Below are 24,647 nucleotides of genomic sequence, written 5' to 3'. Positions count from 1 at the left end.
CTCTATACACAAATCCATTCCAGGCCACCAATAGTTCATACGAATCCTAGCTTTAGTCTTACTTATGCCTTGATGACCCGCATGTGCTAGTTGAATGATTTTCTCAATTAATCCATTAGGGACTACCAATCTTCCCCCACGAAACAGTAATTCTTCCGATACTGATAATTCATCTCTTATCTTCCAGAATGTTTTTAAATCATTAGAACTTTTGAGATCATCAAAGTCCCATTTGTTCTTGAGGAAATTACACACTTGTTGCAGGGTGGAATCATTCCCAACTGCACGCACCCACTCATCATGGTCGATTATTCCTTCCGTTACGCTACACACACTAAAATCGTTAAATTGGTTATCACAATTTTCTTCAGAGACAGATGCAAGTCTGGACAAGCAGTCAGCAGTGTTATTGTAAGCTCCAGGAACATAAAACATTTCAAAATTGAAATCCTGAAGATTAACTACCCATCTACTTATTCTGGAAGAAATTTGATCGAGCCCCTTTTTCATGAAAACTTCAATTAAAGGTTTATGGTCAGTATAAACATGGAAAAGTCTTCCCCATATAAAGTTCTTACATTTGTTTATAGCCCAAAAAACTCCTAATGCTTCTCTCTCAATCGTAGAGTAATTCCCTTCTGACCCTTTAAGAGTACGCGAACAATACACAACTGGTCTCCAATCATGTCCTTCTCCTTTCTGCAAGAGAACACCCCTAAGCCCCTCGTGCTAGCATCCGTCATTATTATACTCAACTCATTAGGATTGAAGGACTTCAAACAACCCACTTTAGACAGTTCATTTTTAACCACATTAAACTCTTTTTCGCACATTCCACTCCATACATAATCAACACCTTTTTTGAGCAGTCTTCGCATATTTTCCGTTTTCATAGCCAGATTGGGAAGAAACTTCCCATGAAACTCAACCATACCAAAGAAAGCCTGCAATTCTTCTTTGTTCCCTGGAGAATGCAATTTCAAAATGCTTTCTATTAAATCTTGTTTCGGGTACAGGCCTGTGGAAGTGATTTTATGTCCCAAGTATTCTATTTCTTCTTTACCAAAATGGCACTTAGTGAGTTTCAACGTGAGCCCATGATCCTTTAAGATACTTAACACCTTCCTCACTCTTTCTTCATGTTCTTTTCTATCTCGTCCAAATACTAGAATGTCATCTTGAAAATACTTCACACCTTTTTCAGAACTAAATAGATCATGCATCAATCGTTGAAACACCGATGCAGCTGATACTAGCCCAAACGGCATTCTTATAAACCTAAATGTCCCGAAAGGTGTGATAAACGTAGTAAGATCTATCGAATCTACATGAAGCATCACCTGATGATAGGCAGAAGCTAAATCTAAAGTACTAAAATATTTAGCTCCATGCAATAGAGTTACCATTTCTGTGATATTGGGGAGTGGAAACAGATCACTCACAACAGCATTGTTAAGATTCCTTAAGTCGACACACAGTCTGATATCGCCAGAGGGTTTACGTGCGACCACAATGGGAGAAACCCATTCAGATGCTTCAACAGGTTCAATAATCCCATTCCGACACAAATTGTGCAACTCCTTCTCCACATCATCCCTCACAGATATCGGTATGGGCCGTACTTTACAAGCTATAGGTACCGCTCCTTCTTTGAGCTTGATACGATGTACATATTTGGTGAGACATCCTAAAGTCTCATTAAACACGTCTCTAAATTCATGCACAAAATTTGGTACACTTTCCCTAAAAATGCCATAAGAAACTTCACACACACCATTAACACACTTCACAAAATCTTTCTTGAGTAATACAGGTGTGGAGTTATTAGGGTCTAATATGACCTTGAGTTCTCTTTGGTGAGGCCAGCTCAAGACACTGTCCCCTTTCACTGGAACATAGATCTTAGCCACAATAGAGTTTGACTTAAAGGTAATCTCAGATACGAAGTATCCCCTCAGTTCAATAGACTGACCACCATAGCCCCCCGGGGTTACATCAGGATCTATCAACATTATCCTGTCACTCAAGTACCTATCAAACACCTCATTAGATATTAAGGTTAACCATGCTCCTGAATCAAAGAGAACTTCACACTTAATTCCACCTATTGTGACAATGTCTTTCGGATAATTCTTCTTCTTTCCTTGTTCTTCTACCATCAAAATGCAGTCTTGCACCGTTTTGACAGAAGTTGAAAATGGATCTTTTTGTGATCTACAACATTTTGCAAAATGTCCACGTTTTCCACATACTTTGCAAATGACATTGACAGCAGGACACTTTTTAAAAGATGCAAAATGCCCCAAATTTCCGCACCAAAAACACTTGGGGGGTCATTCTGACCCTGGCGGCCGGTGGCCGCCAGGGCCACCGACCACGGGAGCACCGCCAACAGGCTGGCGGTGCTCCCGAGGGCATTCTGACCGCGGCGGTTCAGCCGCGGTCAGAAATGGTAAACCGGCGGTCTCCCGCCGGTTTACCACTGCCCGTTGGAATCCTCCAAGGCGGCGCAGCTTGCTGCGCCGCCGAGGGGATTCTGACACCCCCTACCGCCATCCTGTTCCTGGCGGTTCGCCCGCCAGGAACAGGATGGCGGTAGGGGGTGTCGCGGGGCCCCTGGGGGCCCCTGCAGTGCCCATGCCAATGGCATGGGCACTGCAGGGGCCCCTGTAAGAGGGACCCGCTTGTATTTCACTGTCTGCTTAGCAGACAGTGAAATATGCGACGGGTGCAGTAGCACCCGTCGCACCTTCCCACTCCGCCGGCTCGATTACGAGCCGGCTTCATCGTTGGAAGGACGTTTTCCCCTGGGCTGGCGGGCGGCCTTTTGGAGGCCGCCCGCCAGCCCAGGGGAAACCTCAAAATACCCACTGCGGTCTTCCGACCGCGGTACGGTATTTTGGCGGCTCCCGCCGGGCGCGCGGTGACCGCACCCGGCGGGAGTCAGAATGACCCCCTTGGTATCTTTGTACTTAGACTTTTGAATTTGTGTTAATTTCACGTCATCTTTTCCCCCATCTACTTCTGATGTGTGGTTTTCCTGTTGCTCACTCCTAGGGAATATTTTATTCACAGGAGGACATTTGCTTTTTTCCAATTCCCCCACACATGCTAAGGTATGTTCCACACTTTTAGCAATCGTTACCACTTCTTGTAGGGATGGATCATCTTTACACCAAAGCTCTTGTCTAATTTTGTCACAAGAGCACTTCAACATAAATTGATCTCTTATATGTTCTTCAAGTGTTAATCCAAATTTGCATGTAGCTGCAAGTTTCCTCAATGCAGTTATGTACTCCTCAACAGATTCATTTGGTCTTTGTTCCCGCATACCAAAATGAAAACGTTCTAAGATCGTGCTAATTTTTGGTAGATAGTGTAGATCTAGTTTCTTTAGACAAAGTTCAAATTCATTTAAGTCCTTCCCATCATCTTCTGGTTCAGGTAAGGTCACAAATATCTCAACACCTTCACATCCCAAACAATGCATGAGAAGAGAAACTTTCCTTTCATTTGATAAAGAGGAGGCACAAACCCTTGTATAATGAAGAAACAACTTCTTCCATTTTGACCAAATAATAAGTGGTTCGCCTGGTACCGTCAAGAAGAAAGGAGGTGGAGGCATATTTTGCATAATATTTGTTAGTAGAAGAGAAGAGAGAAAAAAAAATAGAGAAAAAAAAAAATATGTCCCTATATTATATTTTTATATTTCCCTTCAATAATCTTGTAATATTTTGTAAACTGTAGATTTCGTTTTCAATTCAATAACCAATAGTTCATTTTCTACAGGCAGTTCCTCTTGCATGAAAAAATTTTCCTCCCTTTTCTTTTTTTTATTTTTTCCTTTTTTTTTTTATTTTAGCAAAGATCCTTGAACGGAGCAAGTACAGGTGAGTTACATATCCCGTTATCCTGGTATAATTGAATTTTGAAATTCTGACGCTTTAGCAGTGCCTCGGTTGTGCCCCGCATTGAAATTGACAAAGAAACACTGTGTTTCTTTATCGCGCGGCGTTCTGACAGTTTCAGAAGACGCGCTGATGAGAAAGACGCACGTCTGTTTATGTGCGAAGTATAATGGAACGAGACAGCGCTCGAGGCCGTATCCAAGAAAGCGCTCGAGGTAGAAACCGGCAAAGCGTTTCAAATATAAACAAAACACCGAGGAGTTTTCATGCGCTAGGCACAAATCCAAAAAAATATATATCGCTTAAAGCGTATGTGAAAGTTAGTTAAAGAGATACACGACTTTCATAGTAGAAGAATAATTCTTTGCTTTACGAACAGTTTATGGTTAAAACATTCGACAGGAACTTGACCTTTCAAGCCATCGATGCTCCTTACTTTCTTCAGTATTCGTGTTATTTTCTTTGTAATGTCTACATTAATCCAAAACAAACTTGAAATGACAGAAAGAACTGACGAGTGGGATTTATGAGTATTGTAAACTGTCAACTGTCAATGGAGATCCAACGATGTGACCGTAGTGTTGAGATATCTTAATAAAAACATCCCATCCTCGTCGCCAGTGTAATAATCGGGTCCATACGCGATGTGTCTGTAAGTCCTTTATTCAATCCAAGGTAAATATCTCATCCACAGCTATCAGCCAGCAGTTCTCCTCACAGCATCCTCCTCCCATCACCTCTCCTTAGTCACCACCCCTCCACATAGAATCCCATCATCCAAACATTCCATGCCCCAAGAATTATTCTATGAAAGAGATGGATAGGCTGCATACTTACAAATATAGATACCACAAGAGCTTCCACAGTGGGCCCCGCACGGGGAGGGCTCGGCTATGGTGAGGGAGGGGTGGGGAGGTGTTACACAGAAGTGGTGAGAAAATTGCTGGTAGAAAGGAAAGGGATTTTTTTTATCCACATCAAGGTAAGGGTTTTGAACATGGTGACACTAAGTTAAAGAGTTGGCATAATAGGCAGATTAGCAGAGAGCCACAGTGGGATAGGACAATGCTGAGGGAAGATTCATTACTATGAGTACCCAAACTATTAAGATAGCCTTGTGCAATATTAATGGATTAAATAATAGTGTGAAGTTCTGATCAGTGCTCAAATGGGTTAAGGGGCCGAGGCACAAATAATTCTGCTGCAGCTAGGGACTGAGATTATTAAGAGATTGGAAAAGGTAGGAATCTGCCAATTCAGTGATTTTATAGTGGCAGGGAATCTGAAAACCTGGGAACAGTTGATAGGAGGTAACCCAAGATTCCCTCATCATTATTTTTTTCAAATATACATATTTATGATCTTATCAAAAGTTCTCAGCCATCAACTGATTTATTGCCCAATATTATGTCCTAAGCATATTTAATAAGTAGATTGACAGGTGTGGGCAACTGGTATTGTATATTGTTACAACAGGTTTCGTTAGCTCTTATTCCAGCTGCCCCAGCTAAGATCAAAGCAATCACAGGGTGTAGGATTGAGCTGCAAACATGGCATTTTCACAACCAATTAGCACAGAAAGCTATTGGGGTGACTTCAGGAGAATGGCCTTCTTCTCAAAATGGGTACTCTATTGTACACCAACCTAGTTTTTTCCATCAATTTCCAGGGAATGTTTTAGGTGTAGATGTGATACAGGTGATTTGTTACACGTATGTTTTACGTGTCCATTCCAGAACAATTTGGGCTAAAGATATTCCAGTGGATCAGTGGTAAATTTCATGTAATCCTGACTCCTAATCCATATGGAGCTCTCGTCAGGATTTCTTTAACACAGACCATACTTACAAGACAGCAACAACTCTTCTTCATAACATACGTGGTAGCCAATGCATTAATCCTGCAAAACTGGAAATCAGAGGCTCCTTCTTTTGAATCTTGGATGCATACAATGGGGAAGGTTAAATCAAGGGAAAAACTATATGCACAAAAAGTGGGGGCAATCCAAAAGTATCAGTCTATCTTTGAGCGTGGACCTTAGGAAGCTTAGATCAATAAATTATAATCTGTAATGTGGTATTCAGTGATTTCATCTATGATTTCTGCTTCCTCTTTTTCTGAGTACAGTAATGAATTGAGGGGAAGAGTAAGGTGTTGTTGTTTCTTTAAGTCATAATGTCTTTCACTTTGCTACCTGAATGATTAAATAATTTTAAAAAAAGAAAGAATCCAGAGCACTGTGTTTGATACTTCAACAATGTTCAAAATCCAAAACATTCTCACTCCTTCAAGGAATAAGTCTTGAAATATTGCTAGTCTATGGATTAGTGTGCACAAACCTGACAGAAATGTACTTAGCCTTGACAGTACTTGCACTGGAATCTGAGGGCGGAAGGAAACTTGATGCAAGAAGCTCAAGAAGAGGTGGAATTGTAGCTCATGAGGAAAGACACTGGAAGCATTGCGGATGCCAGGATCACAGAATCAACAGAAAAGACTCGAAGAATAAAACACTGAAAGCTCCAGGTGACTCAGGATATGAGCTCTGGAAAGAGACTTGCACAGGACTGGAACACTGGAAGGTGAGTGCAGGAAACGATGCATGAGCATGCAGCAAACTGGTTCGAGGCCATGCACCGATGCAAGTTAAGAGGAGGGTATTTATACAGGAAGCCAATCATCTTCTAGAGGGGCATGTGTCCCACTAGGAAGAGTAGAATATTCAAGTGAACCTGGGGAAAATCACGTGTTACATTCCAACGAACATGAGGTCTAGGAGGTAGCAGGTGCAAACAGTAATTGACAACAATAACAAGTCCAATGCAACCCTAAGTGCATGATGGTACAATTCAGTGGTTCACAGTGGAAGCATGACAAACCAAAAAAGACATGTGATATCTACAGGTGCAAACTAAACGACACTTGCATAGCAACAAAACAGGAGAGTCGATGGTTCAGACTTCCTGGGAGGAGGGAAGCCATGGAGAGCATGGGGCTGGAAGGCACCACATGGGAAGCATGACAGAGTACTCGAGCAGGGAGGCATTACAAGGTAAAGGTGACATGAGCCTAGTGAGTAAAACCCAATGCAAACAGGGCACAAGATATAGTCATGACAGGCAGCAGGTCAGTTAAGCAGGGCAGCAGTTCCTTGAAAGAGCAGCAGTCTAGCAGAGTGGTGGTTCTTACAGCAGCACTGCAGTCCTTCTTCCTGACAGGTATCCACAAGTCCAGAAGTGTACTTAGGTGCACAAATGCCCTGCCTTCCTTACCCTAACTACAGGGGGTATGCAGCTGTGTGTGTGGGAGCAAGACACAGCCTATTCAGGTTTAAAAGGGTCTGGGCACAGCTCCTTCCTCCCATCTTGCCAGTAATGGCCCATCCATTCACGCCTAAGCTCCCAATTGCATGTAGCTGTCTAGGACAAACACACAGCTGTCAGCAAAAACCCAGTCATGTGGCTCATAGACAAACTGCAGGCACCAAATGGCTAAGGCAAGAAAATGTCAACTTTCTAAAGTGACATTTTATGAATTACAATTTAAAATCCGACTTTGCTGTAAATTAGGGCCAGATGTAGCAAACGTTTTGCGACTCGCAAACGGCAAAATTTGCCGTTTGCGAGTCGCAAAACGCGTATCCCAATGCAGAAATGCATTTTGCGAGTCGTTACCGACTCGCAAAATGCATTTCAGACTCGCAAATAGGAAGGGGTGTTCCCTTCCTATTTGCGAGTCGCATTGGGATGCAATACCATTTGCGACCGCATATGCGGTCGCAAATGGCATCGCAGTTACCATCCACTTCAAGTGGATGGTAACCCACTCGCAAATTGGAAGGGGTCCCCATGGGACCCCTTCCAGTTTGTGACTGGACCCCAAACTATTTTTTCAGGGCAGGGAGTGGTCCAAGGGACCACTCCCTGCCCTGAAAAAAACCAAAACTAAAGGTTTCGTTTTTTTTTTAAGTGCAGCTCGTTTTCCCTTAGGGAAAACGGGCTACACTTCAAAAAAAAAAAACTGCTTTATTTAAAAGCAGGTCGCTAACATGGAGGTCTGCTGACGTCAGCAGGCCTCCATGTTAGCGAGTGCCTATACTCGCAATGGGGCCGCAATTTGCGACCCACCTCATGAATATTCATGAGGTGGGTCATTGCGACCCCATTGCGAGTTGCAGTCGGTGTCTGAGACACCGTACTGCATAGCAATTTGCGACTTGCAAATTGCGAGTAGCAGGGACTCGCAATTTGCAAGTCGCAAATTGCTTTTTTCCTACATCTGGCCCTTAGTGTTTTAAAATGGGATTCCAGAGACACAGAGCATGGAGATGTTACCTGTTCCTAATTTGAAATTGCACCTATAAATTATAACGTAATCCCAATCTTATCCTTCAGGACAAGTAGGCCTTGCAGTAGTGAAAAAACAAATTGAAAAGTTTTTCACTACCAGGACATGTGAAAATTAAAAGTACATGTCCAACATTTTAAATACATTGCATCGTGCCCTCTGGGTGACTTATATGTATTAAAAAGGAAGGTTTGGGCCTTGCAAAAGGTTTATCGTGCCAGGTCGACATGTCAGGTTAAAACTGCACACACAGGCTCTGCAATGCCAGCCTGAGACATGTTTAACTCCTTAGCTGCTGGGACTTCCCTCCCACCCAACAACGTGCTTTTTTGGCTAGTTTTTGGGTAGTTCGCACTTAGGCCTTCATAACTGTTTGTCCACATAAGCTATCCATTCCAAATGTGCGTTCTTTTTTTCCATCATCCTAGGGATTCTAAAGGTACCCAGAGTTTGTGGGTTCTCCTGGAGGAGACCAAGAAATTAGCCAAAATACAGCCAAAATTTCGTTTTTGTCCGAAAAATGGGAAAAAGGGCTGCAGAAGAAAGCATGTGGTGTTTTCTCCGAAAAAAATATCAACAAAGGCTTTGCGGTGCTAATATCCCCAACTTCCCAACTTTTCAAGAACAGGCAGACCTGAATCAGAAACCCAAATTTTTCTAGACAATTCTGGCATTTTACTGGGACATACCCCATTTTTACTATTTTTGTGCTTTTAGCCTCCTTCCAGTTAGTGACAGAAATGGGTATGAAACCAATGCTGGATCCCGGACAGCTAAACAGTTATACAAAATAGATAAAATTCTGAATTCAAAGCAAGGTTTCATTTGTGTAGATCCAACAAGGTTTTCTGACAGAAAACACCAGCTGAAATAAAAAATATTTAAATTGAGGTAAAAAAACAGCAATTTCTCTCCACATTTTACTCTGTAACTTTTTCTGCCATGTCAGATTTTCAAAAGCTATACCCTGTTACGTCTGCTGGAATCTTCTGGTTGGGGGGATATATAGGGCTTATAGGTTCATCAAGAAACCTAGGTACCCAAAGGCAATAAATGAGCTGCAATCTGCAATGGGTTTTCATTGTACACCAGGTATACAACAATTCATTTGGTGAAATATAAAGAGGGAAAAATAGGTATCAAGGAACCTTTTTAATTAACAAATTAAGCACAAGATAAGGTGTTGAAAAGCAGTCTGTATTTGCCCATCTCTGAATTCGCACACGCTAGGCGTCCGTACTGAAAGACGCCGCTTTTCTTGAATACTTACATGTCGGTTCAACAATTTGGGATTTGAAGTATAAATTGGATATCAGTTGTGTTTGAAGAACGTATTGGAATGGATACATATTGATGACTATTTGTCTCTTAAATTGTGGTGGATTTGCAAGCCCTGAAGAAGTCGTAAGGGATGTAAACATTTCCCAAGACGAAACACGTGTTGGCTGGATGTGCAATCTACCTTTGAAGTTCTGAATTCTTACAATAAACTTTTGGATTCATCAGTGGACTCTAAAATTTGCTCTATGACACATGGACTTTTATGATATTGTCTATTCATCACATTATTCTGTACTTCGTTCTACAAGAGGGGAACCTCACTGTGTATTGTTCTTGTCTTGAGGTGGTCCATACCTCTAAGGGTAGGGTGTTTCCCTTATTTGGTTCCCCGGTCATAATATATAGGGCAATTTGACATCCTTAGCGCCGTATCTCCTCACTATACACCCCATTAATTTTCTCTTAGGTTCATCAAGAAACCTAGGTACCCAAAGGCAATAAATGAGCTGCACTCTGCAATGGGTTTTCATTGTACACCAGGTATACAACAATTCATTTGGTGAAATATAAAGAGGGAAAAATAGGTATCAAGGAAACTTTTGAATTAACAAATTAAGCACAAGATAAGGTGTTGAAAAGCAGTCTGTATTTGCCCATCTCTGAATTCGGGGGGTCCCCATAGTAGCATAAACTTCTTTATTACACACTGTCTTACATTTGGAAGGGAAAATGTAGAGGAAGATAATGGGCAGTAACACTTGTTCTTCTATTCTGTGTTCCACCAGGTCTCCCGATAAAAATGTTTCCTCACTTGTGTGTGTAGGCCTAGTGCCTGTAACAGGAAATGCCCCAACACACAACATGGACATATCATATTTTCCAAATGAAAATTTACCTGTTTTTTGCAAAGTGCCTCGCTGTGGATTTTAGCCCTTAGCTTAACCGGCACTTAGGGAAACCTAGCAAACCTATAAATTTTTTAAAACTAAACACCTAGGGGAATTCAGAATGGAGTGACTTGTGGGGCTCTCACCAGGTTCTGTTACCCAGAATCCTTTGCAAAACTAAAAATTTGGCAAAAACACTTTTTCCTCACATTTCGTTGATGGAATGTTCCGGAATCTGAGGGGAGCCACAAACTTCCTTATACCCAGAGTTCCCCCAGGTCTCCCATTAGAAATGGTACCTCACTTGTGTGGTTAGGCCTAGTGCCCGCAACAGCAAAAAGCACCAAAAACCAACATGGACACATCACATTTTCCCAAAGAAAACTGAACTATTTTATTTGCAATGTGCCGAGCTGTGGATTTTGGCCTCTAGTTCATCCAACACCTAGGGAAACCTAGCAAACCTATACATTTTTTAATACTAGACAACTACGGAAATTCAGAATGGGGTGACTTGTGGGGCTCTCACCGGGTTCTGTTACCCAGAATCCTTTGTAAATCTCAAAATGTGGCAAAAAAACACTTTTTCCTCACATTTCGGTGAAGGAAAGTTCTGGAATCTGAGGGGAGCCGCAAACTTTCTGCTACCCAACGTTCCCTCAGGTCTCCCAGTACAAATGGTACCCTTCTTATGTGGGTAGGCCTAGTGCCCGCTGCAGGAAATGCCCCAAAACATAGCATGGACAAATCACATTTTCCAAAGAAAACTGAGCTGTTTTTTTGCAAAGTGCCTAGCCCTGGATTTGGGCCTCTAGCTCAGCCGGCACTGAGGGAAACCTAGAAAACCTAGGTCACATTTCGGTGACAGAAAGTTCTGCAATCTGAGACGATCCACACATTTCCTTCCACCCAGCATTCCCCTAAGTCTCCTGATAAAAATAGTACCTCACTTCTGTGGATAGGCCTAGTGCCCGCGTCAGGAAATGCCCCAAACCACAATATGGACACATCAGATTTTATCAAAGAAAACAGACCTGTTTTTTGAAAAGTGCCTAGCTGTGGATGTTGGCCTCTAGCTCAGCCGGCACCTAAGGAAACCTACCAAACCTATACATTTTTTAAAACTAGACACCTAGTGGAATTCAGAATGGGGTGACTTGTGGGGCTCTCACCAGGTTTGTTACCCAGAATCCTTTGTAAATCTCAAAATTAGCACAAAAATAAACACTTTTTCTTTCTGTATTCTGAGGGGAGCAGCAAATTTCCTGCTAACGAGCCTTCCCCCAGGCCTCCCGATAAAAACGGTACCTCACTTGTGTGGGTAGGCCTAGTGCTCACGACAGGAAAGGCCCGAAAACGCAACATGGACACATCACATTTTCCGAAAGAAAACTGCCCTATTTTTGGCAAAGTGCCCAGCTGTGGATTTTGGCCTCTAACTCACCCGGCACCTAGGGAAACCTACCAAACCTATACATTTCTGAAAACTATGCACGCAGGGGAATTCAGAATGGGGTGACTTGTGGGGCTCTCAATTACAGACAACTGGAAGTCAAGGAAAGTCATGAGTCTTCCTGTGGTTGTTTAACAGTAAACAACATATGCATTGTATGTTGCCATCTGGATCAGGTGGGTAAACAGTTTCTTATACTAAGTGCGAGTTTTCCGACACGCATTGAATGGTTGAAGAACCTGGCCGTTCTTGTCCACTCTGCCGATGTACCTATTGTAATCAAGTATAGAGATGGGCTTGTGGACTTCGGCCATCTGTCCCCAAACCATGATGGGGGAAGTGCTCTCATCATTAATTGTAGTGAGCACGTATACATCACGCCTATCCAAGAACGTGACTGTGAGCAGTTCGTTGGAATGCAATGCAGTATTCTGGGATTTCTGGAGCTTCTTGCAAATAAGCTCCTGCGGAAATCCTTTGCGGTTACAACGAACGGTACCACAGTGCCAGCTTTCGTAGAGCTCACTGAACAGCTATACTCCTGTATAGAAACTCTCCATATAAAGGTTATGACCTTTGTGAAGGAGTGGCTGGACAAGTTCCCATACAATCCTACCTGTGACCCATAACATGGGAGGGCAACCTACAGAGATTAGGGTAGAGTCCTTTCCTGTATACACTCTCAAGCTGTACACATAGCCAGAAGAGCTCTCAGACAGCATGTACAGCTTTATGCCATAGCAAGCTCTTTTACTCGCAATGTACTGCCTGATCAGCAGCCGTCCTTTGTACAGGATCAAGTATTCATCGACTGCTATATTCTTTCCAGGAGTATAGATCTCTGGAAACCTGGCAAATAAATGTTCCACGACAGGCCGAATTTTGAACAACATGTCATGGTCTGGATGGTCCCGGGGCAATACAGCAGAATTGTCATTGAAATGCAGCATGTGCTGCAGTAGCAAAAAACTATCTCTGCTCATGTATGGTGCGAAGATGGGGGTTACCCAAACAGTGCAAGTCGTCAAGTAGGACTGCAAGATGGGTTTCTGCACTAACCCCATTTTGAGCGTAAGGCCCAAAAATATCTTCAACTCAGCCAGCAAAGTGGGAGTCCACTGACGTGCCCTACAACGGAGCCCTAGAGTGCCTCCATGCTCCCTCAAAAATTGGTCTGCACGCAAATTTGTTTGCAGCACAAGTACAATTTCCTGAAGGAAGTCAACATCCAAAAATAGATGGAAGTAATCGACTTGCAGAAAGTTGGCAGTATCGACTTTACATACAGTGTCACCAGTAAAAGGTGGAATTTGGGGCTGAACTAAACAGGGGGGCTGCCAAGAGAGCACTCTCTCTGTACCTGTGGCCGCATGCACCTGCTCTCTGGGTTCAGCTAACCCGATGTTGTCCCGCTGCACAGACTGTGCTTGCGAAGGGACCGCGCGGCTGTCATCATCGTCTCCTTCAGAATCACTGGAAAAGGTGTCGTCGGATGGACTCCACCAACTGAAAAATCACCCCCAGATTCTGCCCCATTGTCCTCTCCCTCAGATGCTGTCTCAGTCTCTGATCCTGCCTCAGAGCTCTCCTCCATAACCTGAGTTAGGGTTTGAGCAGCAGTCATCCAACAAGACGCCATCTCTGCTACTGGCTAAACTGTCCCTCTAAAGTACTATACGTAGAAGGCAGATAGAGCCACAAAATTGCTTGTAAGTGTGTGTGATGTGTCCAATAGTAAATGTCATCACCTTACCTTTGCTTCTTCTCCAATTCGGCAGATTCTCTGAAGACACTGAAAAAAAACAAAAAAGACACAGTATTACTTCATACCCATCATCACAGCCTTTAGCTCTGGTGGCACTCAGTTCGACAGTCATTTTTGGTGCTCTGCCTCCCACGACCTCCTCTTCTAATTTCCTCAGTAGCACCCAGCAAAAGTGCCCCTCAAGAGTAAAGCTCAAGAGCAGGCGTTAAATAAAAAGGGGGCTTCCATTCTTTAGAATGGGCCCCTATGTACTCAGCGGAAATAGCGCCAATAATTTGTGATATTATTGCCCCCTACCCTGCGTCATGGTACATAGTATTTTAAATACGGCGCACACATGGTAGCGGTAGGGGTGCTAAGGGGCACAGCGAAATTGGCGCTGCACCGAGTGCAGAGCCACTTTCCATAAATCTGTCCTCAAGTGTTTACGACTTCCTGGAGATCATGCATGAAAACAATAGACAAAAAATGAGAATACCTGCTTTTAGGTGCATGGTAGTTATTCATTTAACTTGATTCTGAGGTTTCTTACCTTTAGATCAAGGGTTGCATAGCTGCAAGACAGGTTATTGAAAAATACTGAAACAAAGCTATTTAACACATACGTGCATGTTAGCCTCGCATTGGGTTAATTCATACCAAATGGTCCCAAAAACATGTGCTAAGAGCAGAACATGAACAGAATGTTTCATGCAAACCTATTATTATTGAATAGTTATTTAGAAAAACAAACGTTGCATTATTTGTGTGTATTTTATTAAAACAATTTGAGTGGAGGCATAATACTAAGAAATGAATACCCTACATTCATATGCACTAGGAAGAACAAGCTGCAGAAATCACTGAGCTCGTTAACGTCTTCCGTCAGCTGGGTTACCTATTCTCACACAAGCCATGTCTATTAAATATAAGGGTTATTTAGGTGTTAAACAGGAACTGGAATAGATGTGTTTTAAGTACTTGTATGCTTGTGCAGTTATTGTGGAATTGTACAAGAGTAGCTCACAATGGAGAAACATTGGGGTCTATTCACAAACTGCATAAAGTACTACAAAATGCAATTTACAAACCTACAAGTCTATGGCCCTCATTATGAACATGGCGGTAAACACTGCTCCGCCGGCGGTGGCGGTAACTACCACCAACAGTCAGGCGGTCTGGGCCGCCAAATTATGAACCACCTGAAAAACAGGCAGCTTGAAAACCACTCACCTACAGCAGAGGAGTGCCGACAATGTCGGCAGAGACCGCCCACAGGTCGACGGAAAGGCCCAACCCACCCACCAAATAATGAAGCACTAGACCGCCGTCAGTTCCGGGGCAGGAACCACCGCCACGCAAAGTCAGGTGGAAACAGACCAAATGTAAGGAAACACTCACCGGGGGCTCACACAACACGCTGAAGCAGACATGGAGAGAGAGTTGCAAATAATGCCAGTCCTGCTCCTTGTCACATACCTTCACGACCGAGACCGCCGACGAAGACGATGACAGTAAGTACCGCAACCTACTAAAAAAGGGAAGAAAGGGCACAGTTACATACCCACCCACTCCACCCACCCTGCAACACACCCACAGCCCCTCACAACAGCACAAGCCATATACCCCAAAGCAAGAGGTACTTACCCCACACAAGGCCAAGACAACCTGCCCAAAGTACACACATGTGCACAACACCCCCCCACAAAGAAGCGATGAACCACAGATCCAGAGTGTGCCAAAACCAACACTGGCCACACAAACTTTTTATTAAGCTCCTGGAAACACAGAAGTCCAACAGAAGGCCAATGGCCAGCCCATATTTCAAAGTTCGATAGGCCCAAATGGCCCCAACCTGACTCCCTCAAGTGCAAATGGTACTCCACCTTAAAGGGGCAACAATGGGGCATCCAGGCACCTCAGGGAACAGGGGCAGGAGGTGGTGGGGGTGGTGACTTACAACTGGGAGGGGGGGCTTTGCTTTACGTTTGGGAGGTGGAGGGGGTTTGGGTCTGGCCTTTGAAGCTGGTGGAGCGGCCTTGGACTGAGGTGCGGCAAATGTACCTGGACCAGCACGGGGTCTCTTGCTCACAGGAGAGGTAGCTGGGAATGGGAAGGGCGGACAGGGGGTGGGCTGTGACGTGGGAGAAGGGGACAGGGCAAGGAGGTGGGCACGTTTAGGGACGAGACGGGGTGGGCCAGTGGGTTCAAATAGGTCAACACTGGATAGGAAATATTTTTTAGGGGCAATCGGGGTGGACCTGGATGAAGGTGTGGGAGTTGAGGTAGAGGGAATGGTCGTGACAGGTGAAGGTGTGCGTGGCGTGGGTGCAGGTGACTGTACAGTATGCTGAGGTGTGGTGGATGTGTGTTGGGTGGGTGTCTTGGAATGTTTGAGTGTCTCGGGGGTGGACACAGTGGGACAAGATAGGCTGCCAGTGTAAATGTATGTTGTCTGTGTGTCTGCAAGTTTGGTGAGTTTGCTGCATGTGTCAACAAAAGTTGTTGTAGTAAGTGCAGGTGTGGTGTCTGGGGTGCATGAATGGATGTCTGATTTTGTGTTGCGTGCAAGAATGGGGTCAGCAACAGTAAATGAGGGTGCAGTACCTGTGAGTGTGCAGGTAGAGGTGACAGACAGGGAGGCGGAAGAGGTGGACACACTGAGGGAAGTGGATGTTGGTGTGTGTGCCTTTTTATGTTGGCTGTGTGTATGCCTGTGGTGGGAAGTGTGGTGCTTGTGTTTTTCAGTGTGCTTCTTGTGTGTTGAGGTGTGTGCATGGCTGTCAGAATGTGTACTTGGGATGGGTGAAGGGAGTGGGGTGCTGGAAGGGGTAGAGGTGGTTGGAGGGGGAACGGAATGACCAGGCACACTGGCTGACGTCAAAGACGAGGTCAGAGCCTGAAAAGATCTCTGTAGGCCAGACACGGCACCATGAATGCCATCCAGGTAGGCATTGGTCTGCTGTACCTCTGATGCTAGCCCCTGGATGGTATTGACGAAGGTTGTCTGCCCTACTGAGATGGTCCTTAGGAGGTCAATAGCCTCCTCCGTGAGGTCAACAGGACTGAATGGGGCAGGGGATGAGGTGCCTGGGGCAAAGAAGAAGATGCCACCCTTCTGGGTGAGTGGGCACGGGCAACTCAGTGGGAAGCAAATGGGAGGGCGGTGATGGTATGAGGGGTGGTGGAAGATGACACAGAATGGGTGGCCCACTAGGGTCCGCCACCACCAGGAGCTCCCATCGGAGGAGGTATCAGAGTCAATACCTCCAGTGGTAGTTGCCTCCCCTGTGGTACTCCCCTCCCCCTCCAACCCACTGGTCCCCTTGGCATCACTCGACTGTGCCTCCATGGAACCGTGGGCCTCTGCATCCCCACTCGCCGGTGCCACAGCTCCCTCGCCAGATGATGCTGATGTACACATACAACACAAGAGAACAGGGATGGGGAGACAAAACAGGAGACAAACTTGTAAATAGCTGAATGGAGGTACATAACTGGTACACACATACTCCCACCCTGCAAATATTCCATCATGCAGCACCTACCTCTATACACATGGCTATGCCCCTGGCTAGTGGCCACAACCCTGCTCTAAAGCCAATTCCTACATCACAGAAGGACCTGAAGTACTGCAGACCTGCCCCTTACAACCTAACTCCCCATGGGGGCCATTATGTAAAATGACATCAGTCAGAGTCCCTGCCAATAGACAGCATACATACTACAGCACACTCACATCCATCAAGGAGGCATACAATGGTTTATGTACTCATCCCCTTGTATCTGCTCTGCAGCCTTCAAGCGCCCCATCCAAGTCCGGATACGCCACCACAAGAATGCAGCAGATGAGAGGGGTCAGGGCCTGAAGGGCACCCCTTCCTCGTTGGGAGGACTTCCCCAGCTGGGCCTTCCAGGTCTTCCTTGCCCAGCACCGCAGGTCCTTCCACCGCTTCCTTCAGTGGGTGCTCTGCCAGTTGTAGACCCCCAGGGTCCACACCTCCCTGGCGATGGCATGCCCGAGTCCCCTCTTCAGATGGGCGCTGACCTATATGGGACATACAGAAAAAGTAACACAGAGGTCAGACAATGCCCATTAGATACAGCTGGCTATACATCCTCTGTGGGACGGACGCTCACAACAGCATAACTGGATCTCACACACGCAGAATGTCATGAATCCCACGACTGTACAGTGTCAAACATGCACACATGTTTACATCCATCTACCACCATTACACACATCCATGCCCCCCAATCAACCTACTCACCTGTACCTCTGGTCGACCATAGAGCTTGACGTACAGGGGTAGGACCCCGTCCACCAGCTTGTCCAGTTCCTCGGTTGTGAAGGCCCGGGCCCTTTCCCCTGCCACACATGCCATTTCCAGGACCAGGCCAGGACACAGCAGCACACTCAGTGGAATACTTGCATGCACGTAATCCGGGAGTCAAGTGAAGTAGGGGTGATGAAATGGCGCACACTCCACGGCGGTATGCACCGTCACCGGCAGTGGTGATCATGATACACTCATATTCCCCATTGACAACCATGTTAACCAATGAATGGTCGCACGGCGGTGAACACCACCATACGCTATTACTACAATCGCTAGCGGTATGAGGTCACTTCCACTACAACATTTCTGTATTACAGGGGGCAGACATTTTTACCATTATTACGCAGTTATTCATTTCTCATTTGCCCCATGCAAGCCCTAATGTACCCAACCCCCATAGGTATCAACAAATATACATTTGCTCACCACAACAGTCCTGATGTATCATTGAGGACATCACTCCAGTGTAACATCCTACTATGAATATGTGTCATTTACTTGTATGCCAGCAGTGCTGAATATTTAACATGTTGGGCAGATGTATGTGTGTTCTTCACATGTGTTCTCAACTCCTCCTAGGTACAGACCCATGTGGTGAGGGAGGGCCCCATTGGTGTACAGACCACTTGTTGATTTGGAGACCATGGTGGAGTGTTACATCATTATCAATTACAGACTAAACCGTGCTACTATTCATGAACTGCATTACTGGATCCAGCACTGAGACCGGCTATTCGGAATCAGCATGCCATCCCTACTGGCTCTCTGCACTCCATTTCCTGGCTATGGGCACATTTCAGGTGACTGTGGGCATGGGTGCAAGTTTTTCACAGCCAATGTTTAGCATTATACTGTCCAGCTTCCTGAATGCATTTGTACCACACCTGCAGTCCTATGTGAGCTTTCCCCAAAGTGCTGACCTTCCTGCCATCAAGTCAGACTTCTATGCCTTTGCCAACATTCCCCATGTGATAGGTGCCATCGATGGAACCCACATAGCTCTCATCCCCCCAAGTGTAAGGGAACAGGTGTACAGAAACAGGAAGAACTTTCACTCCATGATTATTCAATTGGTGTGTACTGCAGACCAGTACATCTCACATGTGAATGCTATGTTCCCTGGATCAGTCCATGATTCCTTTGTGCTGAGGAACAGCAGTGTGCCACACATGATGAAATAACTACAAGGGGACAGAGGATGGATCACAGGTAAGTGTGTCTGACACTTTTTGGCACATAGCAGACAGCCAGGCTGTCTGCTACTGAGGGTTGTCAGTGACATTCCTGTTTTGCCCCCTTTTGCAGGTGATTCTGGCTCCCCCAACATGTGTTGGCTCCTGACACCAGTGAGGAATCTTAGGACAGATGCAGAGAGGAATTACAACGAGGCCCATGGACGTAGTAGGAGGGTGATAGAGTGCACAGTAGGTCTCCTGAAGGCTAGATTCCATTGCCTCCATATCTCTGGGGGATCCCTGGCCTATGAGCCTGACAAGGTGTGTTGAATAGTGGTGGCCTGCTGCATGCTGCACAACGTGGCTGTGATGAAATCTATTCCTCTCTTGGAGGAGGGGGGCTGTATATCCAGACCAGCTTCCTCAGAGAGGGGATGAGAGTGATGGTGATGATGAGGAGGGGGAAGATGTACACTCCAGGAACCAACTGATCCAACTGTACTTCCAGTAACTAAGTGGTACTATTTGATGCTGTGGTTGTCTGTGCTGCATACTGTCGGTATGCCTCATCCTCTATGGGGGTTTTGGGTCTATAGACATTGTCACTGTGACCAGGTTTGCATGGGACATGTGACATTATGGACAACCTGTTAGACATTTCTGTTGGCACCACCCCATGTTATGCGTGGAGTGCAATTGCTGCAATAAAGATATGGATAAATGATTTCAATGACAATTGCATGCACACTTCGATTTGATTCAGCATAATGACAGGGGACATTTACATTGGTGAACAGGTGTTTTATTTGGTGTCAGGGATGCCATGGTGCTCTTTACAGTGATGGGAGTGGGCTACTGGTGGATTGTTGGCAGTGGTAATATGTCCATCTGTTATTTACAAGTTTTGGGGTTGTTAATGCATGGTGTGGGTGGAGGTTCAGTGGCACACTTGGGGGACAGTTCTTGTCAGAGTCACTTCTTAGAGGGGGCCTTGGTCTTGGCAGGTGCTCCAGTGCCATATCTGGGCCTGAGGGACCGTTTGGGTGCCTGGTGTTGGCATGTACAGGTTGAGGTGCTGGTCTCCTGTGTGTCCTCAGATGGTGGCACAAGTCCAGTTGCGGCTGCTGCTGTTTTTGGTTGTCTGTATCTTGGCCTGTAGTAGGGGCTTCATGGTCTGTGGGGGTCTCAGGCTGGGTTGGGACAAGGTGCAGCAGCGCACCTGTTATGGTGGCCATGGTGGTATTATGCAGTTTCCACTGCTCCATGGTCTCTTGGTGTTGAGCTCTCTGCAGCCTTTGACTCTGCTCCAGGATGGCCACAATCTGACCCATCCTGTCCTGGGTATGGTGGTGTGCTCCCAGGACCTCAGAGATCACGTCCTGGGCTGCAGCATCCATCCTGTAGCCTCCCCCCTGGGCCACTGATGACCTCCCACTGTGCCTAGCTCCCTGTGCCTGTGTCCCCTGCACAGGTCTGGCGGTACCACTTATACTGAGGCCATCGTCTTCCTGCCTGTTGGTAGGTGGTGACTCTGGCCTCTGTCCTTATCTTCCACCAGTCTGTGGCCTGGATACACAGGTGTGGGTCTGGTTGCCCTGGCCTGATGTTGGTGGGTGGGTGATAGGGGATTGGTGGTGTCCTGGGTGGGGCTGCTGGATGGTGACAGTCCAGGACTGTGTGAGGGGCCAGGGTAGTCCTCACTGTCCAGGGTTCCCTCTCCAGTGTCCTGGGTGGTGCCTCTGTCTCCATGTGGGGCACTTCCACTCCTTGTCCTGTCTGCCATGGTGGCATGGGTGGTTGTGCCTGTTGGGGGAATGGACATGTCTGTTACAATTGCATAATCGGATGGGGTGCACAGGGCTGGGCTGTTTTGTGCAGGTTTTCCACTTTTCGGCCATGCAGGATGCCTCTGTGAGGTTGCCATTGCATTTTGCTTAGGTTGTGTAGGTGCATTGTGGGTGGTGTAGTGCCTTTGTGATTACTTGCAGGGGTGTGTACAGGTGGAGGAATGTGGGCCTGTTGGTGGAATTGTGGGCATGCAGGGTGACTGGATGTAGTGATTGTGGCCTGGGTGGGGTAGTGGTCCTGATGGCTGTTGGAGGGGTGGGGTGGTGCATGCATAACAGGTGTGATGGATATGGGGTAATTGTAGACGACTTACCCATGTCTATTCCTCCAGTGAGTCCAGTGAGGCCCTCAGGGTGCAGGATGGCCAGTACCTTTTCCCCCCAGTCAGTGTTGGTGGAGGTCCTCCCTCAGTCTTCTAGACAGCAATGTTGTGCCGGGATGCAATGGACTTCACCTTCCCGCACAGGTCGTTCCATCTCTTGCGGATGTTGTCCCTCGTGCGTGGATGGTGTCCCACTGTGTTGACCTTGTTGACAACGGTCTGCCATAACTCCATCTTCCTGGCGATGGGTGTGTGCTGGCCCTGTGCCCCGAATAATTGTGGCTCAACCTTCAGTATCTTGTCCACCAGGGTCCTTAGCTCCCTTTCTGTGAAGCGTGGGTGCTTGGGGGGTGCCATGGTGTGTGTTGTGAGTGGTGTGTTGTATGGATCTAGGTGAAGGCGCTGTTGTGTGGTTGGGTGTGTGATTCTTGTGTTGTGGCGTTCACTGTCTGCTTGTGGAGTTCTCAATCTCAGTTGTCCTATTGGCAGTGCATAGGATTGTGGGGTGTGTCTGTGAGTGTTTCATAGTGTTGTGGATGTGTGTCAGGTGTGTGGGTTTCAAATTTGCCAATGTGTGCAATTCTTACTGTTGGGTCCCATTGCTGGCCGTGGCGGTCTGTACCGCCAATGGTCTTTCGACTTCCACTGACCGCCGTGGTCATTTGTGCATCATTATTAGGAGGGCAAGGAGTTTGTGTGCTCGGCGGTGGCAGAGTGGGATGTCCAGCATTTTCGCCGACAAGGTCCTGGCGGTGACTGGTGGCAGGGAAATTTTTGTCGGATTCTGATTTTTGCATCTTTATATGTCGGGTTTCTGTTCACCGCCAATGGCGGAATTCTGTTCAGCGTCGCCACACCGGGGAACGGTATTTACCGCCATGTTCATAATGACCCCCTACATGTCCACCTCCAACTCTATTTTTTCTATGAGATCCTCACATGTTATTTAGCAGTAAATGTGGGAGGGACCAGGGTAGTGGCTGGAAACAACTGGCTTAAGGGAGGAGTTGAGGTAGGAACATACACCCACCCATAAACAAATATTTGCTATTCACAAATGGCAGTTCTGAACTTACTACAGCCAAAAAGAGATCCCAAACAGTAGTAAAGTAGTCCAGCTCAGAACTGGAGTAAATATAGCTCCAGGAACTGTTAACCACTGGTACTGCAGCAACACCCTCGTATAGAAAATAAAGGGGGTAGTGTCTTAAAACAAAACCCCTTACGAAATAATGTTAAATTACATTAGTTATATTAGTTAAAGACATAAATTAATATTTATTAATGCTAAAATGAATATAAATATAAAACATAATTTATTTAAAAATGAAAAAATCTTTAAACCTTTTTCAATTTATATAGTAATGTAAAATAGTTTTTTTTAAATTAAAACATAATTAAATAACTTCTAGGCATCACATTCAATGATTATTATTGCATATTAATATAGTATTCTTTTACCTGAAGTTGACATTTCTTTTTTAATTTAAACTTCAGAATTATAATTTTAATGTAATATTAAAAATTTAAGATTTTATTAAAAAATAACAGTGCTCTAGCATTTTATAGTTTGTTCTACATTTAAAATAAATGTAGAAAAAAATTGCATTAATATTTAACATAAAAATAAACTTTTTTTTAAAAATGGTCCCGTAGTTTACCATACCAGTGGAGTCTCTCTATGGTAAAATATATGGAAAAGTAAAAAAAAGTGTATTTAACTGGCAAACTTTCTCTCCAACTTCTGAATGCTCCTTTTTGACTAAATCTGGTTCATTAATCTCTACTGTTTCTTTCAATTTTATATACAATATGCGTCTTGTCCCTGAAACACTCAAATATCTCATACCACCTTGGTGTTAACAATACTGTTGTGGCTCCCAGAGCAGACACCCCCTACAGCCATTGCCCTCCTCGAACATCCTTTCAACTGTCCCCATTTCCAGTAATATGTAGGTTTTTGGTAAAGTATCTATCTCGGCCCCTGGGCACTGCATGTACAGAATTGTGCCCTTGTGCATCTCAGCCCCCGAGCGCCAAATATATATTGTTGTGCCATCAGGTATCTTAGCCCCTGGATTGCTACATGTATATTGCGGTGCCCTAATCTCAGCTCCCAAGCATTGTGCAATATTTTGTGCCTATTTCAGCTCCCAGAACATCAACTGAAAAATATTCTGATACTCACCGCATATGAAACTTGTGAGATCTTCTCTTCGTCAAAGTCCTCCACAGCTGTAATCCTTCTTGCTGCTCTTGGAAATCCTGTTAGACAAGAAAGAGAAACATTGACCAAGAAATAAAGGTACCTTGTCTCACATGCATGTAAATCATTTTTGGAAAACACACAAAAGCGCCTACAGTTTAATAAAAACTCAGCAAACTGAACCAGACAGTGACACTTTGAAAACTCAGCACTTTGAGGATTGGACACTTTTGAGACATCAGGTTTGATTTTGAGACTTTGTGCATTTGGAAGGGGGTGGTGAAAATGTCCTCTAGAATGAGGGTTCTCGGTTATTTGCCAAGAAGAAAACTTGTGAAATAGGTAATTCTTGTGAATCACAAATTATTTAAAAAAGTTTAGTGTTGTTTAGTTTTGTGCAAACTTTTAATGTGGAATGTGTCTTCTATTGTTCTCCAGAAAGGTAAAAGAAGAGACCAGTAAAAACATTTAATCCCCACATCCCAATTGATGTAATTTATTGAGGCATGCCTTCCACACCAGTTTATCGTAGGTAGCTAGTGACTTCACAGGAAAAAAACTGAGGGTGCGATTGGACTGCAACCAGCATTAAAAGGTGACTCAACAAATCTTACGCTTTCTGATTGTAAAGTATTACAGCTGTATAAAAAAGGAACACTCATGTTGACCACACACGGACCATCACTTTCTTGTTGATGTGAAGATTGAAAGTAAGAAGGTAGGGTTTGAGAAGTTGGTCCATATTGTCTCCCCAAAGCCACGCTGTGGGCTTCAAGGTAAGATCCATGGAAGGTCTGACAGATACTTCCTCTCCCAAAAAACATTAAAATTATAGTCCAGGACTTGGTGTACATTCAGCCGTGAATGACAACACATCATAGTAAACCAAATTTGCTAAAATAGTTCATTCTGACCCACACTAACTTCTCCATCCAAGCTCAAGCCTGTCTCAACACAGTTTAGTAAGTGGACTCTCACAATTTCAATGGTATAATGTGCCAAATTCCTAGGCTTCTTCATTCACGAGAATCTGAACATACAGGAGGCCCTCAATTTATTAACAAACACTAAGGCACACTATTGCTCAGTTTCACAAGGGGTAATAAATCTCCCCATCTCAAAAGCTGATTTCA

The sequence above is a fragment of the Pleurodeles waltl genome, chromosome 11 (assembly GCF_031143425.1).
Source record: "Pleurodeles waltl isolate 20211129_DDA chromosome 11, aPleWal1.hap1.20221129, whole genome shotgun sequence".
Taxonomy (NCBI): domain Eukaryota; kingdom Metazoa; phylum Chordata; class Amphibia; order Caudata; family Salamandridae; genus Pleurodeles; species Pleurodeles waltl.
This window is presented reverse-complemented; position numbering follows the sequence as displayed.